This window comes from Protopterus annectens, chromosome 13.part0 (assembly GCF_019279795.1).
Source record: "Protopterus annectens isolate FY-2018-M chromosome 13.part0, PAN1.0, whole genome shotgun sequence".
In the NCBI taxonomy this organism is placed as follows: domain Eukaryota; kingdom Metazoa; phylum Chordata; order Ceratodontiformes; family Protopteridae; genus Protopterus; species Protopterus annectens.
In genome coordinates, this window is record NC_056747.1 from 1,098,524,390 (window position 1) to 1,098,545,295 (window position 20,906).

The 20,906-nt window shown below is 40.1% G+C and overlaps 1 protein-coding gene across 3 annotated transcripts in view; it reads left to right on the forward strand.

Annotated features, from left to right (window-relative positions):
• The window catches only part of LOC122788129 (speckle-type POZ protein), a 1,772,079-nt gene that overhangs the window by 937 nt on the left and 1,750,236 nt on the right, over positions 1 to 20,906 (forward strand). The window lies entirely within an intron of this gene.

Below are 20,906 nucleotides of genomic sequence, written 5' to 3' on the forward strand. Positions count from 1 at the left end.
CCTAAAACTGAAGTAGTTCATCGCTTCAGCAGAATTCATTTTTTTTTTTGTCAGTGTGTTAAAACTGTCAAAGCTATTAAATTTTAGTTAGCGGCAGTGTTAAAACTGACTGCTGCTACACATAAATGTAATACTTATGTGCCACTTTCAGGGTGGTAGCCTGGTTAGTAGATTGTTTTGTGTTTGGCTCGCTTTTAATATACCTGCTGTGGGATGTCATTGGTCCACTTTTAATCAACTTGTCTCGATTGTGTAACCAAATTCCTGTTGCATATCACTGTAACCATAGCTCCACTTCCTTTCTTCCCTTTTGCACGTCCCCCTTTTCAGCTTTCGGTGCTTCATTTTTAGATCCTAACTACATAGCTGCCTTGTAAATAACAGTTGACAGTTTTCAGTGCTATTGTCTTGTGTAAATATGTTAATGGCAGGCATGCCTAAATCACTTGCGTAAATATTACAGAGCTCATGTTCCTAAAGCATATTTACTGTCTGCTAATACACTCATCAAATAATGCATATTTAAATATTCTTACTTATTGTTTACTTGTCTCTGCACTGCTGATTTCATAGCCCGAGTTGAGTCTGAAAATAGTTTGTGGAAGTCAGGCAACAAAAGTAATGTCATAACTTCTGCAAATTATTTAATGTTTTGGGAGGATTGATGCCTGTGTTTATCCCCTCCTTTTCTAGAACCAAGTAGGTTGGGGAGGGCTTAAGGAAGACAAAAGCACCCTTTATGAATTATGTTAATGGAATCTGAGTAGTCACTGAATCCACAAATGACTTTGAGACCATGCACGGAGGTTTGTTCCAAATAAATCTCTGGTGCCAAAATTATGGACTGAAAGTAAGTGTCAAAAAATGCTTTATTGTATCCATTGGGAAGTCGTGTATCTCGAGAACTACCACACTGCTAATATGGCCATTAGAATTGACCCAGTGGTTTTGGATTTGGGAACTTGTGACTGGTGACCTAACTTTTGACCAGCATGTGTCTATTGCTGTATGAAAGTTATTTTATATTGCCCAGCTTATAAACAAAATAATTGTCTAGATTTAGGGATGTCACTGGACTAATTAGATTTAGGGATGTCACTGGACTAATTAGGGCAGAGTAAAAGGGAACAATCATCAGTGGCCCTTTTGGCATGTACTTGTCCAGACACATGCAGCAACTGGAGTGCCCGTAGAGATACTTTTACTAAAAGGATACAAGGCCTAAACAACCTGTCCTACATGGACTGACTCAGGGCCCTGTCACTATGCTCGTATCTTCCAGACTGCTAAGAGGTGACCTGTGTCTGGCACACAAAGCATAATGGGTTTGCTGCACATCAGCAAGTCATATGGCATCAGAAATACTGTATAGGGATCCAAGCCATTTTCTGCAACTTCAACAGAATGATTTGTAGGGAGAGGTATATTGCACAGAGAAAACCACTGCAGTGGAACAGACTCCCCATCCATAAAAAAACAAAATTCATCCCTTTCTGTATTCAAGCACAACTTAGATGTATGGATGGGAAACAGGAAACTTACCCCAGGGTTGCCCCTTGTACTACTAATGGACAGAGCAGCTCCTTAATGCTTTACCCCATGCATGGGTCTTTTAAAATTATCTATGGTATGATCTCAGTTGTTCTCATTATTGGTAATATACAACTGTCGACCATGTGATTGGTAAGGCCATTCTATAGCCAAATGGGTTAGCTTATTTCAGTCAGAAAAGGAGAATTTGGTTATGATTAAAATGGCTCACAAGAGTGGCTAGCCTAGCACTTGCCTATGGAAAACGCAGCTTGTAGATTTGGCTGGTTTGGATACATCCTGAAGCATAAGCATTTCAGTAATCTTGTAACTTGCATATCATTTTTATTTTTCAAATTTAGGTGGTGGGAGTAGCTATTGTGCACTTTTATGCTAAGTGCTGTAATAAACAAAATATACTGTCTGAAAGATGGAAAATTATCACTACCTCTACCATTACTTCAGTATTTATATTTCTTTTCTTTAATAAGTTTCAGTGTGAAAAAGGTGGAGTATATGTCTGAAAATGACAAATGTCTTGTTAGTGGACAAGTTGTGAAAGAATTCTGGAAAATAAGAACTGTCGTAATTATGGCAGCTTGAATGCAATGCAGTGAAGTACAAAAAAAAATTTTCAGAACAGACACGTTTATTGAATTATGCTCACCTGAATGTTGATGAAGTACAAAATAATAGTATTTGAAAAACTACTCCATATGAAAGTGCTGAAGTGTTCCTCAGGGGATTAATGCTGTGAGTTGTTGACAAACTTTACCCTTCATTCTTGGGTTTGGTTCATTCCTGGATTGCTGCTGTAAAATGGTACTCATTTGGTGTGATTGTCTGGAGTATAAACAACAACAGCAAAAATAGTGCATTGTATTAAGTAGTTAAATCAGAAATCATGCCATAAGTAGTGTGAAATGGAAATGTGAAAGGTTACCTGCTGCTGAGATAGGGGGAGCTCAAATGGGTTAGTCTGCTTTATAGACAGTTAACATCCATTCTGGAGATTTGTATACAGTTTGGATATGCTCTGCAACAAAAATGCAATGCACATGCTAGTCTGCAAGATGTGGGAGTCTGTTTCAGAAGCTTTTAGATTGTAATGAACAGCAGGGAGTTTGTTGTGCACAAAGTAAGCTGTCATATGGTTTAGCAGAATCACAGCTTGGAAAAAAAAAACTATTTTTTGTGTACAACCAAAGGATTTTTTTTAATTTGTATTTTGTTTATTTATTTTGGTAAAGGGAAGCTTAATTCAGTTTTTTGCAACATGGGAGGGAGTGGGTATAGATTGATGGTTACTTGACCAGTCAGTTGGAGCAGTCTTCCAGAGGGATGGAATTTGTTCCGAGTACATGCACAACATTATCTCTATGGACATAGTATGTTGGAGACCATGGCAGAAATCAGTAGTACATTGGCGAGCGAGAGCGGCATACTGCTCAACAGTTTGTACAATTGACCTGGAAAAAGGGCAGTTTTAATAGCACAATTAACCCTTTTTAAGCGCAACCTGGATAACTGGGTGGGTAACAGAAAACACACCCCTGGTATTCCACCTGTGTCCCTGCTTGGTAGGGGCATCGGGTGCTGACTTGTCAGAACATGAGCTAAATTCTTGGCTAGGCTTGTAAGGGCCTCAGGACCAATAGCCTAGTAACGTCCTGTGATGCTAAATTATCTTATTTATAGTTAAAAATCTGTATTTCCATATTTAAAACCTGATTCTTCTCAAGTGGTCCATTACCAAAAACGGTCATTTTTCTTATGAGCTTTTTTCCACAGTCAAGCAGTCTTAACAGTTGACTGCTAGCTGAAGTAGTGTGCTGTACTGTACATCAGGTTACAGTGAAGACCATGTGTAGTTGTATTTTGTATCCTTTGCTGTATTTCTGTTTTAACATTGGAGTGATGGCATATTTGTAATAAATGGGTATGCTCACTGGGTTAGAGAAATCATAATTAAATACTTGTGCCATCTTGGTGTCAGCATGCTTGCATTCAACTGTTTTTTAAACAGTTTAATTTTATGTATTACACAGGGGCATGGGCACACATGCTGTTGTAAAATAGCGGACATTTGTTTCCTTTTCATGGGTTATTACACCAGGTTTGCTTTCTTGACAGTTATTCTGTGTAACCTTGCATAGATTGCCCAAGCCCTTCATTACCTTAAATTTCATTACTCCTCTGGAACATTATTCTATGTGTTATGTATATATAAATACATGTATTACATGTACAGTAACTGGCTATTCTCTTTATTCCTCTGTTATTTACACACTTTCTTACTGTCTTCCCTTCATGCAGATGTTTCCTTATTCTCACTCACGATTTACCTTACCTGTCCTTTCTCTCTCCTTTCCTTCCTTCTACCTCACATCTTTCCTTTACCCTAATCTCCATCTATCTTCATTCTTTTTTTTCCACTTTTCTTGTCCATTCACTTCTTCCTCTTCTAGCCTCTACAACCCTTCTTTTTGATGTAGTTCTAGTGTTTTTCCTCCTTTCTCTACTTTTCTTACCATATTCAGTTTTTTAAATATATTCATCTAAATCTTTACTATTTTTAATAAGGCAGCTGTGATTATTATTCTCATGATGTTTATAATATATTTCCTGTGAAGTAAGAGTTCTTATGATGTTCATAATTTTCTGTTTTGTCCTTCTCTAAATATTGTAAAAAATTTCTCTAAAGCTTTTCTCCCAGGGACTCTGCTGAAAATGGGCTTATCATCCAGCTGGACTATCCCGGTAAATAAATATTAGTAATAAATGAGTTTTACAGGTTCCATTTATTTCTCCTTCTTCTCCTTCCTTTTTTTTTTTTTATATATACAGGTTCCGTCTCCATTTATTTTATCTCCTTTAGAGTGTTCAGTAATTGTGCTACAGTTTGTTTACTTTGTTTATTTGAACTTTCTAGTAATTGCTTTTTTTTGGCAGTCAGCAGTGTTAAACTTTGGGTCCTAACTATGTATAGGCGATTCACTTTGTATATCCCTGCTCAAAAGTATCATTTTTTCAGTTACAGTAATTTTGTTACCTCAGCATTTTTGACTTACTACCCTGTAGGGAATAACAACTCATTGCACCCCCCCCCCCTCAAAAAAAAAACATGTTCCCAAGTAGCCTTCTCTTTCTCATCACACCTCCAACTGGATACCCATGCAAAACATTTTCTGTAGTCTTTTCTGGGTATAAAAAGTCTATGTAAACACTTAAATCCAAAAATCTTAAACTCCTCTACATTCTGTTGCATATTTGTGAGCCATACAAACATTTCCCCCATTGTTCCTTTGTATGGTGCTTTTCTATTTTCATTCCCCAGTTTCTTGTAAGAGCTTCTGGCTGATTCTTGTAGTTACGTATTATTTTATATGCCGTACTAATTATCCTTTTTTTGGCTGCAGCTTTTGTTTTAGTTTTGGATGTAAATTCAACCATAACTGGTCTTTAATTTATCACTTCCCTTGCCCTTTTGCTTTGCCTCTACTCTGTTGTCAGTTCCTGGTAGTGAGTTCAGTCGTCCTCCCACAGTCCAAACTGTTCTATTGTTGATGAGACATCACAACAGCGAAACAATACATTTTTTTGGAAAATTCACTTCTAACAATTAGTAATAGATACTCTCTAGCAGTAATAGGTTTGCAGGTGTTTATTAGACTAATGACCACAAGGGCCTTTTTAAGCCTAGCCATGCATCCCAAATCTCTGACAAGTTCTGATACCCTTGATAAGTGCAAGAAGTGGCTTGGGAAATGAAACGTTTACAAGCAGGGGCCTGGCAGATAAAGCATTTACAGGCTGATTGTGTCTATTAGAGACACAGATGCCAAACCAGGGGTGAATTTTTCTGTTCAGCATCCAGTTGTCCAAGTTGCACTTGAATTGGGTTATTGAGGAGCTCTGCTTCACATGGATGGGGAGCTTGTTCCAGAGACAGGGTAGTCTCTGAGATACATACCTGTCTCTTCAGCAGGTCCTGTTTATATTGCAGGCAAGGTTTAAATCTTTAGAATGGGTAATTCTGGTGCTGTTTGTTTTGTGGATATACAGAAGGCCCATCAGAGTGGGGTCTGACAGTGCCCTGCATGCCAGGCATAGATTTCCTCTCAGAAGCCTGTAAGTGACAGAATACAAGGGTAGGGCCTTGAGGCGGTCTGCATTAGACATTTTACTTATGCTCTGTATTCTTTTAATGAGGAACCTCTGTGAATTGTTGGATATGCTTGGTTAGGTACATACCAAAGAGGGCATTGTACGCAGTGATATGTCTGAATGCCGAATACAGTGTAATGATGACTTCCTTGGACTTGCATGCCATACCTTTGTTTATAAGCTGCACAGCATAGAATGATTTCCTCGCTACTGTAGACACGTGATGGTCAAAGGTTAGATTACTGTACCCATGAATTACCACATAGGTGGCAGTACACTAAACACCGAAACAGAGACTCCCCATACTCTGGAATAGACTGCCCATACATGTCGAGCAGAGCGCCTCCTTGGCCCTCTTCAAAAGGAACCTTGACGATTGGATGGGAGATAGGAAATTCACCCTGTAGATCATGTCAGTCATCCTGCTAGACGGGTCCAGGGAAGTAAATATTGTGGGAAGAAATATCCAGGGAATTGTTATGGCTAGCTTGTATAGGCCCTAGGGCCGATAGCCTAGTACCAACCTATGAACATATGTTCCCAAGTCTCCTGACTACTGGGTCAACTCTCTTTAAGAAGGTGTGTTGTCAATATAACAGTTACCAGGGGTAGATGACGTCCCTAAGGATACTATTGATACAGTTCTTGGAATGTAGTTGGCATGTAAGTTTTAGTCCATGGTTCTGACACCAGTTATTTGTCTCTGTCAGCCCTTCCTAGACAACATGCGTGTTAGTGTGGTATTTAGTGACAGCTCCTAATTTTGCAGTTATCTGCAAACTTAGTCAGTCAGAAACCATTGATATTGGCCTTGACTTCAGAGAAGTAAATGCCAAAAAGGAGCAGTCCAAGGGCCAAACCCTGAGCAGACACTCCTTGTCATTGGCCTCTTTATAGAGTTGGACTCCAAAATTCTAACTTCCTGGGTTCTGTCTGTGAGCAAGTTGGCTGTCTACTTGGTGACATACAGGTTTGTACCTAACCTCTTGTTTATCAACGATGCTAAGTGGGGTATAGTGTCAAATGCCTTGGCCAAGTCAGTGTAGGCAGTGTGAACCATTTTGCCCATTGCTTTGTTGATCTTCTCTTCTCAAAGAAGTCCACCAGGTTGAGTAGGCATGACCTGCCTTTGACGAAACCAAACTGGGTTGGGTCCAGTGTTTGGAGGTTTACTATATCACCATTGATCATTTCTATGATAATTCTTTCCATGGTTTTATATACACTAGGGGCTCCAATATCCTAGACCTGGTCATTACCAACATGGGAAATCAATGCTCCACACCTATGGTCACCCCCTTGTTAATCACCCTTAACATCCACATCCCACCCTTACCCCCCAGTAAAGAAATCTCCATTAAAAACTTCTCCAAAGCCAACTTCATGCTACTCAAGTCAGAAGTGACAAACTTCATGACACCCATGCAGACGGGAGCTGAAAGTTCAACTGCTGAATCCTACACTAAGGCACTGTACGAGCACATCCACTCGTGCATAAATCGTGCCATCCCAAATAGAACCAAGATGCTCTCATCCAAACAAAAGAAGCCAATCTGGTGGTCCCCTGCCATAAACAAACTTTACAACAAAAGGAAGAAACTGTTGCAGAAAAGAGGAAAATCCCAGGATGCAAAAAGCTTCCTTACCAGCCTCAGTAAGAAACTGAGATCCCTCATAAAATCCTCCAAAGCTAGTTACGAAAATAAAATTGCCAAAGATTCCAAAGACAACAACAAGGCATTCTATAACTATGTCAAGAATCTAAATGGCAATGCTCAGATCTGCTCTGAGCTAAAACAGAATGGCATTAAATATACTGATCCCAAGGATATTGCCAATATCCTGGCAGATCAATTCAGTGGCAACTTCACCTCCCTTTCACCCCCTAAATGGCCCATCTCAATACCGGAAGATGCCAAATTCTGGTAATAAAGGCCACACAGGTAAAAAACGCACTCTCCAAAGCTAAGAATACAGCATCCATGTGACCAGATGACATCCCGGGCTGTGTACTACATGAACTACAATATGAACTGGTACCTCACCTAAGTGTCATGTTTAATCCTAGCCTCACCTCAGGTTTCATGCCCACTGAGTGGCGCACAGCTACAGTTATCCCACTCCACAAAGGGGGATCCACCTTGGATCCCGGAAACTACCGTCCCATCAGTCTGACAAGCCTTATCTGCAAGGCCATGGAGCGTATTATCATGGAACTTATAAACAAAGACATTGGCAACCTTCAAACACTGGACGGGCCGATCCTGTCTCCTGAACTTGATTGACTTCTTTGAATCAGTCTCCAGAGCCATGGACAAGGGTAAGGTGGTCCACACAGCCTATCTAGACCTTGCCAAGGCCTTTGCATCCCCCACTCTGGAATCATAGATAAACTTACTAAGCTGGGTATTAATCCCTACGTCACCCAATGGGTTGCTAACTGGCTTACTGATAGAACCCACACTGTAAAAGTAGCCAACTCCAAATTCAGCTCCAGACAAGTGACAAGTGGAGTACCTCAGGGTTCAGTCCTGGGACCGCTCTTGTTTGGCATCTACTTCTCTGAAGTACAGGCCAACACTAAGGGACTCTGGATAACAACGTTTGCAGATGACTGCAAACTGGGAGCCATTATTGAATCCCCAAATGATGTGGATACTCTACAAAAGGGCCTTACAGAAACAGATGCTTGGTGCCAGAGCCATGGGCTCAAGCTCAATGCCAAGAAATGTATAGTTATCCCCTTTGGGAAAAAACATGTATCTGTGAATTACCATATAGATGGCAGTACACTAAACACCAAAAGTTTGATAAGAGACTTAGGGACACAGGTGGACAGTGGTCTCCCCTTCGATAACCACATCGCCACAACAGTCAGGAAATCCTTCTATGTGGCACACCTCATCACTAAGGGTTTTTCATCCAGAAAAAAGGAGGTCATTGTCCCACTGTACTCATCCCTCATTAGACCCATTATAGAATACAATGCCCCATTTGGTATGTACCTCTCAAGACATCTGCAACAACTGGAAAGGCCACAGAAATACCTCACTAAAAGAATCACAGGCCTAAAGCAGATGCCCTACGCTGACCGCCTTATCGTCTACTCAGAGGCAATCTTTGCTTAACATACAAGGCCATGTCAAACCCAGAGCTGTTGGACATGCTACACTTAAAGAAATCCCAATCCCTCAGAGCCACACGCACCAGGGATCTAAACCTTGTCATCACAATAAACAAAACATGCTGGAGGGATAGGTTCCTGACCCAGAGACTCCCCAGACTCTGGAATAGATTGTCCATACATGTCAAGCAGAGTGCCTCTTTGGTCCTCTTCAAAAGGAACCTTGACGATTGGATGGGAGAAAGGAAATTCACCCCGGGGATCATGTCAGTTGCCCTGCTAGGCAGGGGTCCAGGGAAGTAAATAGTGTGGGAAGAAATAGCCAGGGAATTGTTATGGCTAGGCTTGTATAGGCCCTAGGGCTGATAGCTTAGTACCAACCTATGAACCTAAGACTAGTGAGAGTTATAAGTCTGTAGATGACCCACAGTTGTGCAGAGGGATGACTGTTGGTGTTCTCCATTCATGAGGCACGAAATCTGTTTGGAGGCTATAGTTAAATAGCAATTCCAGAGGGTGTGATAAGTCATGTTTCATGTTATTTAGAAGACATCCAGGGATATTGTCTGGGCCCATTGATGCAGTGTTCTTGGCCTCTGAGAGCATTAAGGACTAGTTCCCTAGTGTTAACAGGGGAGTTGTATTTGATTCTCTTTCCTGAGGTAAGGTTGAGAGGCAGAGAGGGGTAAAGTTGGAGCTGAATTTATCCGTCAGTAGGCTTGCTATATCTTCTGGCTCAGGCAGTTGAAGAAACATTATGGTAGGATAGTGTAGTTTGTTTATTTATTTATTTGTTTGTTTATTCATTTATTTTCAGTTTGATTACCGGGGAAGCCCACTGGGCCAGAACATGCCCATTTTCAGCGGAGGCCCGGGAAGAAAAGCTCCATAAGCAATACGATACTATAAATGTTACATAATGTTTCAAGGTAAAAATACATGTATAAAATTCATACAGTCAGGAAAAGCAAGTGCATAAAATGTACATCATAAACACAATTAAAGATAAGAACACAGTTTACAGGTATTTCCATTCAGAGCAGCAAGTTTCAACTGTCTGTAATATAAGGATCTGACATTACTTGATATTTACATACTTGGAGTCTGAGAGAAATTTCTTAATCCGGGAATGTTGGCTTAAGTTTGTTTTAGGAGAATAGAAAATAACAGTTTGAGGGTAGCGTGGAGCAAGGAGTATAGAGAGCTCAATGGGGAAATTCCCTTGAATTTACGTAGGGTGAAAGCAGGAACATTTCCGTTTAGAAGACAGGTATGAGAAAAGTTGGGCCTTGAAGGATTCTGAGTTTGGTATAGTCCTAAGTGAAGGAGGGAGAGAGTTCCATTTCTTGCCGAGAGAGAAAGAGAGAAGGAGCTGGCCTGCAGGACGTTTGGGTTTGTGGATAGAGATTACATTTTGGTGCTCAGATCTCAAACATCTTTCCCCCATACATCCCAAATAGATCTCCAAGGCTGGGCATTTATCTGGGTAGAATATTAATTCGTGAGCAGTGGTTAGTTGGAGATAGTCTAGGTGGTTAGAGTTCTAGCCAGTTCAGAGATTGTAGGGCAAGGCAGTGGTGAGTAGAGGTTTTGGGTTTAGTTGCAAATTAAGAGATCTTATTATAGCAAATTTCGAGTTTAGAGGTGTTGGAAGAAGACAGGTTAGTTAGAAGAGGGGCTCCATATAGTAAAGAAGGTAGGTAGTTGCTAAGTTATGCCTAGAGGAGTTGGAGAGAAAGCGGTTATTCCTATAGAGCATACCTAGCTTTTGGTGGGTTTTCTTTGTTTTGTTGTATGTGGATATCTAATTTAAGGTGTTCGTCTATGGTAATGCCAAGGAGTTTTGCAGAAGGGACCACTTCTATAGCAGTGTTGGTTTGGCTTAGGACTTTGAAAGCGTTTTTGTCAAAAGAGAAAGCCCTGGAGGGAGGGAAAAGTAGTATTTTAGATTTATTAGAGTTGAGAGAGATGGTTTTGGTGCATCCAGTTCTCAGTAGTGGAAAAAGCTATTTGGGTTTTAGTCAGTAGTTCAGGAATGTTAGAGGTGGCACAGACTAAGGTAGAGTCATCAGCGTATTGGATAACTGTTGTGTCAGGGATGACAGTGTGAAGGTTATTTATGAAGATGTTGAAAAGCATGGGTCCGAGGATGGACCCCTGGGGAATGCTGGTAGGAGTTGGCAAGAAGGAGGAGGTAGAGTTCTTCCATCTGACCGCTTGAGATCTGTCTGATAGGTAACTGGAGAACCAGGATAGAGTATCAGGGGAGAGATGAAGGTTGGCGAGATGAGAGAAGGTGTTATGGGAGATGGTGTCAAAAGTTTTAGAAAGATCTAGCAGTACTGTGGATACTAGTAGTCCAGAATCTCGGGCTCGATTTGACTTTCTATGAAGGATAGTAAGGCAGTAATGGTGCTGTGGCCAGGGCAGAAGCCGTGTTGGGTGGGTGTTAGGAGGCGGTTCTGAGTTAAGAAAGGCATAAGTTGGTGGACACATATTTTCTAGAATTTTTAATATTGGCGAGAGTAGGGCAATGGGGCGGAAGTTGGAGATATTGGTGTTTTTGCCTCCTTTGTGAAGAGGTAGAATGTAAGCTGAACGCCAAAGTTTGGGTACATACGACTCTTAATGATCTGTTAATTAGGATGCTGATTGGGAGAGCAATACCTTAATACCTTCAGCAGCACATTTGAGGAAGGAGGAGGGTATGTTGTCAGGGGCATTAGAGCATGGCTTTAGTTTGGATAAGAGCTTTTTTATAAAAGTGGTTGAAACAGGTTTGAGCTGGAAATAATTATTAGGGTTGTTGGGTGTTGAGGAAAGAGAGTTGGATGGATTATTGTTTGGAAAAGATTTGGTTAGCTTAGCTATGGATTCTGTAAAGAATGTGTTGAATTGAGAGCTTAGTTCCGTGTCAGTTATACTAGGGTCAGGGCAGCGATTTATTGCTGCACCCTGGATGGAGTAGGGAATTAACTGATTTCCAGAATTGTTTTGGGTTCTTGTTATTGTTGGACTGAAGTTTATTGTAGTTTTTTTTTTTTTTTTGTCCAAGGTGATTAGTTTTTTTTAGTTGGGTGTATTGGAGCAAGGTAGAAGACATATTTTATTTTTCTGGTAGAGCTTCCAGGATTTGTCCCTGCGATGCATGATTTGTTTTGTTTATTTGGACAGCCAAGGAGCAGAATTAGCTTTGACTCGTTTGTTTCTTGGAGGGGCTTGGAAGTTGAGTATTTAGGAAGATAGAGTTAAAATGTTCTACAGCATTGTCAAGGGAAAGAGTATTTATGTTTTGCCAGTTAATATGTTTAAAAATGTTTGAGAAAATTGTGGGGTTGAAGTTGCTGAGATTACGAGTGTGGATGTAATGGTGTTGATACTGGATGTTTATTTAATCATAGGAGACTAGCTGTTGGTTCAGAATTTTTGAATTGTGGAGTTGGGATTTGTAGAGGGATTAAGGAAAAGAAGGTTAGAGTAGATTAGCGCAGAGCCTCCACTTTTTTATTTAATCGGTCACTTCTGTGGATTTGGAAACCAGGCGGTAAGATTTCAGAGTCAGCAATATGGGGTTTTAGCCAGGTTTCAGAGATGGCTAAGATGTCAGGTTGGTTGTGGCAAATCCAAGCGTGTATTTTGTTATTAAGGCTCTGGGCATTGATAGTGAAGAACTTAAGGGTGTTAAGAGAGGAAGAAGAAGTGGGAGGGGGGAAAGGGTTGTGTGCAGTGGGAGAAATAGGGGGTGGGGGGAAGGAGTTGTTAGTAATGAGGCAAGGGCCAGGGTTGGGATGGATATCTACAGATAAGGTCATTACAGGGAATAACTTTTAGCCTTTTGGGTTTGTGTAGTAGGAAGTTGTTTGGAGCTAGCAGTAGTTTGAGTGAAAGTTTTTGTTGTGGTGAAGTGTTTGGGATGGAATAGGTACAGTAGGTTAGGAGGAATAAGAGAGGAAGATATGTTGTGGAAGTGGGTGGATAGAAATGGTTGCAGGTGAGTGCAAGGGATAGTTTGAGTAAAAGGTAGGCATAGGGGTGTTTTGGAAGAGTAGGAAGTAGCATAATAAAGAGGAATTAGTAGTACAAGAAGGGAGCAAGGGACACGAATAGTGTAAAGGATTTGGGAGGGCATGTTTAGAATGGGGGTATTGAAGGGAGAAATGTAGTGGAAGTGAACAGGCTAATTGAGGAGGAGAGCTAAGGAAGTAGATGGTTATAATTATTTACAGGGGGGAGAGAAAGAGACTAAGTGTAGGGAGGAGTGAAGCATAGTGGAGTGGGAGGGGTAATGAGGAGAGGACTATGATTAGTTAATTGGTATAGGTGGGAGGGGTATGTGAGGAATAAATGCAGAGGTGCTGGGGGCGGGTGGAATTTGGGGGCAGGGTAGGGGAGCGGAGTGAGTCTGCAGGGCGAACGGAGCAGGAAGAGCCAAAGGAAGGAGAATGAGAGAAGAAAAACAATCCAGTAGAGTGCGAGAGCCAGAAGGTAAATTTGCAGTGATGTGTAGTAAGTTAAATGACTGACAGAGGTAAAGAGTGGGAAAAGTAGTAGACAGCAAGATGGTAGAGGAGCGCCACCTGGTGGGCAGTCAGTTTGATGCAACAAAGTCCCCTGTCTGGGAATATAAATGTAATCGGGAGAGTAGGGTTATTTAAGAGACAAGAAAAGGGTAAGTTTTGGCTGCTGGCTAACCTGGCAGGGAAGTGCACTGCAACCTACTAGAAATTATGTACTACCTTTAAATATTACAAAATGGTTAAAGCAGTACACTTACTTTCACTGAAAATTCCTTGCTGGGAGCAGATGGGATTTTAGTTTTTGATTTAAAATTTCCTTGTTTGTGGGTTCTTAGCATGGGCTTCCGGTAGGGTACATTCAGGAGGTTAGAGCAGGATAGGCAGGAACACAAAGGTTGGAAACTGCGAACGCTGGAGCCAGGGATGCACAGCAGCCAGGGGCAGGACTGTAGTTAATTGCATGGTTAAAGAAACAAAATCAGTATATGTTGGTAGTAGAGTGATTGTTATAATGAGCACAGGAGAGCATTATGTAATTGAGAATGAGTGTGGTTATATAGAATACATGACCCATTCCGTTTGCCCAGACTGCCAGGGAGGTTTTGTTTTGGGATAATCTATGTGATACGTTTACTTTTAGCAGTTAGTACCTGCTCTCTGCAATAAACTTTTAGTCTGAGGAGGTATGGCTCCCCATAGGGCAGACGCATGCTCAAAGAACATGCCGTGCTGCTCACCCAGCCCACTGCACAGAATATCAGCATGCAAGGGGAATGTGTGTGGTGTAGAAAGCCTTGTTGCTATTGTATGTGATGCTACTGACTGTTACTTTGTCTATGCTTCCTCCCTGAATGCCAGTTATGCCATTGTTTTTGAGGGGGGTTGTGATTCTGGTGTGAACTTGCAATTTCTTGCCTCCTTCCCTCCATCAGGTGGCAATGAGAAGACCACAGGAGCCATTAGTATGCAATCCAGTCACTTGTGTATAGTGGTATCAGTAGAGGGGATTACAATGGATAGGTTCGTAATTGTGTAATTAACTGTTGCTCTAGTATATACTTTTGAACATGTAGATTTGCTGGGAGCCAACTAAGGGGAGGAAGAACCCCTAAATGGTTGTATAAGACTCCATGTGGTTTGTAGCTGATATCTGTCTAGTCTTATGAAATACTGCAGCAGATTGTCAAGACTGATATGACCCTATGCTGCAGAATGCCCCTAGCTTGTGATTCCAGGTGTAAAGATGCATATTCAGATTGAGCTTTGTATAATGTACTTCACTGCACGTGTCTGCATTGGCGAGGGTGTCGTGATTCCACAGAAAACTTCTCTTGAATATAAAAGATTATCATTTTCTTTAATTCTTGGGTATAATATCAAACTGATAAAGAAGAATTCTTAGCATTTACAGTGTGCATACTGAGAAAAGGTTCAACATAACCTCTCCAGTGAAAACGCTGTGCAGACTGGAGGCAAAGACCTGTGAACCTTTACATCTGGTACATGTGTATGAAATGCTGTCTCTGTCAGTCTGGGATTTCATTGTAACTTTCAGGCAGTACGAACTCTGTATACCTCATTCTCTTCCCTTAGGAATTTCAGTATAGCTTAATTCTGACTTTAACCATATCTCAGGTGCTTCAGATCAGTGTTGTAGGTATGGCATATTACAACTGAAAAGAATTTGACATCTGTGATGTTATTTCTGATATAATGAAAAGTTAGTGTACATTTGTCCTGGACATTGTGCTAATATCAAGTAGCTAGTCATTGGAAAAACGTGTGTATTGCTAGACTGTGACACATCTTCTGAAGTTCTGGATTTGTTATTCATGTATGAGGCTGTAGGTTGGTAAAGAGTTTATAAATAAAAAAATGGCAGCTAGTATTAATAATAGTTTTAAGCTTATTGGTACCTTTAGTATATGACAGAAGTCGTGTGGCAATCTAATAGCATGTCCTTTGCCAGACTAACGTTTTGGCGATACGGATGGGAACTATTAAAATGGAGATGCAAATTACTAAAATGTTTTATTTTCTATATAGATGATAACCCACCATTTTCCACAGAAATCCTAACATCCAAATAATTAATAACACTGTTAACAACAGTGTGTGTAATGCTGTTCGTATAATTAGAAATTCCATACTTTTCTCCTGAGGGCCTCCCCATAAAATAAAAATATCAACCAGAAAACGCACTTATGGTTTATAGTAGGAGAAGAACAAGTTGTGATGGAATATAAACTTGTTTTCCCAAGATTTCATTTCAGGATTACAAAAATGGGGGCACATACTGCCCCCAAAGCTATACCCTTAATTTTATTTGTACAACTTGCCCTCAAAATAAAGAAAGTCGTTTCCTAAAATACGGGCCATAAAATTCATTAGCAAAAGAACCTCTTGGTTGGTTAAAAAAACACATCATGAAAATATTCCCTACCCACAATCTGCAGTATACAGGTAATTAAACACTCCACATCTGGTCAAAAATAATATTAGAATCCCAAAGACTGTCATGCAACCTACTTAAAAATCCTCAGGAGTCTCGTAGAATATGGGGTATACAACTGTAAGCAGATTTTGAAATTCTGTTAACATGCATTTTTTCTTTATTTTGTAAAGGCTTTTCCTTTGTTCCTTCACTGTCCGTTGATGTGGTTGATGATATTTTAAGGGAACCAAGGTTATTTACTAGGAAGTTTAAATTTCGTTACATTGAGCATTCTTATGTAGATGGTCCCAGTGAAGTAAGACTTCAAAGGAAGAGTTGTTTTAGTCCATCGTTGCATATATTGGTCTGGGCATTTGAAAAGGCTTGCGAAGTCAGTACTTACACCTTGGGTAAGGCTTCCAAGTGATCCTTTTGTTTTAATTTGCCAGTTGAAGAAAAAGATTTATTTAAAAGCCTAAAGACCATTTGGTTAATGAAACGAAACAAGACAAAGGGGGGGGGGGTGGTACTGTTCATTTTGATAGTATTTCCTGTTCTGTTTACTTTTGTTACACAATACTTCCACATACCTTCCTGTTTGTAAACGAAATTAATACTGCATAAAGGAAAATTGATCTGTATCTGGAAGACTGTCTTTACAACATATGATAAGGAATTATTCAGTTTTTAAAAAACTTCAATCCCTAGGATTTCCAGTCATTTTGGGATTCCAAACGCGCGTAAGTTTTTCATCCACCTTTTAGACATATTGTTTCAGCTCAGAATTCCAACATGTAGTCTTCAACAGTGTATGTTGTCAGAAGTTTAAAACCTGCTTATAGTCATATACCCCAGATTCTACGGGTCTCCTGTGACTTTAAGTGGGTTACATAATGAACTTTGGGATTCTATTATTACATTTTTTTTTACCTTGGATGCGATGGATTTGTTTGCCTGTATACCACAGACTGTGGGTGTGGAATATTTTCATGACGCAATTGTCATACTTGAATTATGACCAGCCAAAAGGTGTGGTGGTAATACCAGCACTCCAAGGCACAAGGAACTTCGAGAAAGTAAGGTGTCTCAGTTCCTTGCACCTTGCAGTGTTAAAGCATGCACTTCAACTTCGGTTTTGGGTTGGTTTCGGCAACCAAAAAGTGTCTTTAGTGATGGAATTTGACCCTTGTTTTAGAGACCATGTTTATTTTGAAGGTGAATTATACAAACAAATTAAGGGTATAGCTATGGGAACAGCATGTGCCTCCGTTTTTGCTAATTTTGTAATCATATCTTAGACCAGTTTTATATTCCATTACAACTTACACTTCTCCTATTGTAAACTTTACTTGCATTTTCTGGATAAAGTTTTTATTTTATGGAGAGACTCTTGGGAGAAAATTATGGAACTATATATGAAAAGCACTACACCTTTTTAAGTTTACACACATTAACAGTAGTGTTATTCATTATTTGGATGTTATGATTTCTGTTGAGAAAGATGGGTTCTCTTCATCTATGTATAGGAAATTAACATTTAGTAATTCATATGTCCACTTTAGTAGCTCCCATCCCTGTCCTCAAATGTCTGGTCAGAGGACAAGCTGTTAGATTATCATGCATGATTTCTAATGAATCTACTTTTTTTGGCTGTTACATAATTTTGGCAACATGCTGGTAGAGAGGGGGTTACCTTTTTAATTTAATACTTTCCAGTATGTATTGAACATAAAAATTCACAGTATTTTCCCATCTTGGGCAAATGTATAAATGCTGTTACTAGTGAACTTAAAATTTACTACATCTAAAAAGTATTACGCTACTGCAGTGGTTTTGTCATATAGTAAAAATACCAATAAAATAAAAAGAGTATTAATTCTGATGGAAATGTTTTAGAGGGAATGATTATTTCTAATAGGTTAGGAGACAGACCACAGTTTGTTTTTTAAGATAACATTTAAACAACTTAGTTGAAAGAATGAACAAGGATGACAGTGCCCTCAAAATAGGTACTCGTAAATGTGAGTCAGTGCGGCTTTCTTTGGGAGACTGGGTTTTGTAATGTATTGAATTATTCTAACACTACAGTTATTTTTCAGTATGGTAACTGTTCCACAAAGGGTTTAGTGTACTTGGCCAAATGCTTGGGGTGTACCTCTTTTAATGTGGGCAAAACAGAGTGCCCCCTGGAAGAGGATTTATGAACACTTGTACGACATCAGCAAAGCTAATGTGAAGAATGCTTTATACCAACGTTCATTGGTATGTAACAATTTTAAGATTTTTGGAATATTACAAGCTGTGTATAAAGATCCTAGGCGGGGTACTTGTGAAACTTGTTTGGAATACAAGGAGTTGTTATGGCAGTTCCATTTAAATGCCCACAGTCTACTATGGATTAAAGTGACTTTGTCTAAACTGTAGATTTGTTATTTTTAAAGTTATCAAACTGATCTGTATATATTTAAGTAATGTGTTAATTTATTATAAAGTATTAAGTTTTGAAGTACATTATTATGCATTTTGTTGATCTGATTACTGTTAGTGGACACATCTGATGTTCACTTCCTTTAATTGTTAGTAAATTACTCATGGCATGGCTTATTTAAACACATTACTTAAAGTTATTATGTTTTTTGACTAGTTATGATGAAGTCTTTCTTACTGATGGATAAGAGTGCTTAACTGCTACTTGTTGAATAGTTACTTTGTTTCACTGAAGTGTTGCTTTCGGCATTATTTACTGAAAGATTGTGTTGTGTGTTCCTTTCTAATTTCGAGGTCTAGCCTTAAGAGCAAGTACCCAACATGTCATTGAAGAAGGGTCCCCATTGGAGGGGATCACTCCTCTCGCCTCCTTGGAAAAGGGCAACACAGATATAAGGAAGTTTGATCTTTTTCCGTCACAGTGCTGTTTTTGTTACTGCTTTTGGTATTTGTAACATTATCAGTTGGAGGCAGATATTTTCTTGTCAGTAATTCATGTCATATAATACAGGTTCTGCTTGGTATTGTAGACTGTCAAAATTGTAAACTCTGTACAGGTGTTCATATTCATCACTTCTGCAGTAGTCTTAGCTGTGTAGGCTATATCCTTCCAAGAGTATAACAGTCGGCCGGCTTCCAAAGCTTCAGAACACTTTCCACACTTCCAAATTTATTTATTTATTTAACATTTGTTTACCAGGAAAGTCTGACTTGGAACGAAGCCAATTTTCAGCGGAGGCCCGGGGAGATGCGCTCCAGATGCATGTCATAATGTGGGAGGAAACCGGAGTACTCGGAGAAACCCCACACAAACGCAGGGAGGACATGCAGACTCTGCATAGAAGGCACTCCAGCCAAGAATTGAACTGGCGAACCTCTTGCTGTGAGGCGGCAACGCTACAGCTGCACCATTGTGCCGTCCATAATTGTCTGGCAGCTCGAGCTGGGGTGACTGAAAAACAAGTTTGGGTGCCTAGCTCTGCAAAGCTTTACTGTCCTCAGAGTACGTTCCTCTGAGACATTTGAGGATCAACTGTCAGCTTGTGCTTTTCCTTTGCTGGGCAGAGAAGTTTTTTTTGGGGGGCACCTTTCCATTTTTGTAATTTTTTTTTTTTTTTATTTTCCTCTTCAACAAAGTAATTTAAAGCTAGGAATGTTGTTTTTAATGGACTGTCTTAGACTGTAATGTACTTATTTGGAGCGCTCCATTTTTTCTGTCAGTTTGAAAGTGGTGTACATTAACTGAAAATGTTTTTCTGTGGTTGACTAGTAGTGTTTACTAGCAATTGATGCTCCTCTTCCTCAAGAAAGATGCACTATTTTTGGCTTTTATCATGGAACAGACTATTGGTCCCACGATCAGAACTTCTTCAACCACAAAAAGAAAAAACTAAGCAAACAGCCTTTGCCGCCACAGCAGTCTAACATTTTGTCTCAGCAGCAGGTGGATGACTCTGCTGTGGCCATTTGTTGTACCTCAGACTACTGTTCTTTTACCCTGGATCCACTATAGACTTGGGATTAGCCACATCCTGTGCAGCTGTTGGGCTCCCTGCTGTGGGCAAGGGAAAGCTGCTCTCATTGGTCTTGGGAGAGGAAACTAGGAAGGTTTTCCTGTGGTGTCAGAATACTGTACCCATCTCTAGGGAAGCTGCTGCCATTAGTAACACAGTTGGCCCCATTTTTCCTGTCAAAAAAACAGAAAACCAAGCATATGTCTACTACTAGGAGAAGCTTACAAGGTCTGCGTCAGGGTTTAATTTGGGTTATTGATCCTTCCTGTAAAGTGGTTTCTGGTAAAAGAAAGGGGGGTTTCTGTTTTTCTGAAGAGATTCAAGATTCTGTATATGAATAGGAAGATGCAGGGCTGGATTGAAGTTTTTTTCCCTCAGATTTCTGTTTCAGACTTGGAGGAGAGACCTTTGTTTCTGATTCTTCCTGCAGGGGTTTCCACTTTCTCTGAGACTGTTGGAATATGCTGGTGTTTTTTCATTGGGAGAACACTGAAGTTTCATAGTTCCTCAAAAAATACTGTGAGTTGGTACAGAAAGGTTTTCCAGAACCTACACCAATTCTTCCTGTTCTGTGTGCTTTAGAAGATGTGTGTCACTACCTGCATTTTTCCTGATAGATGCCCCTAAAAAGGCATATAGGATGTATAAAGTTACACAGTCTTTTAAATTTGCGTACACTATTCCCAAACGTAACTCAGTAGGTATAGTTTTAGTTGAACCCACTATTGCTAAGAACTTAGTTAGTTCCAGTCCTACTGTTTTGAGAAGTATGAAAAACTATTATGGTTGTGGGGGGAAGCATATACTTCTGCAAGTTTGATTTTTCACAATTTTAAATGGTCGGGCTTCTGTGTGTGCATATGTGCTCTAACAAATTTTGTATGAGGAATGTTTTATAGGATCATGGGAAGTTACTGAGCTAATGGCCCTGAGGCCCTTATAAGCTTAGCCAAGAGTTTAGCCCATGTTTAGACAAGTCAGCACCTGATGCCCCTGTCCGGCAGGGGCACAGGTGGAATCCCATGGGTGGATTTTCTGTTTCCCTTCCAGTTATCCAGGTTGCGCTTAAAAAGCGGTAATGAAGTACTCTACCTGACATGGAGAAGGGAGTCCATTCCACAGATGGAGTCTCT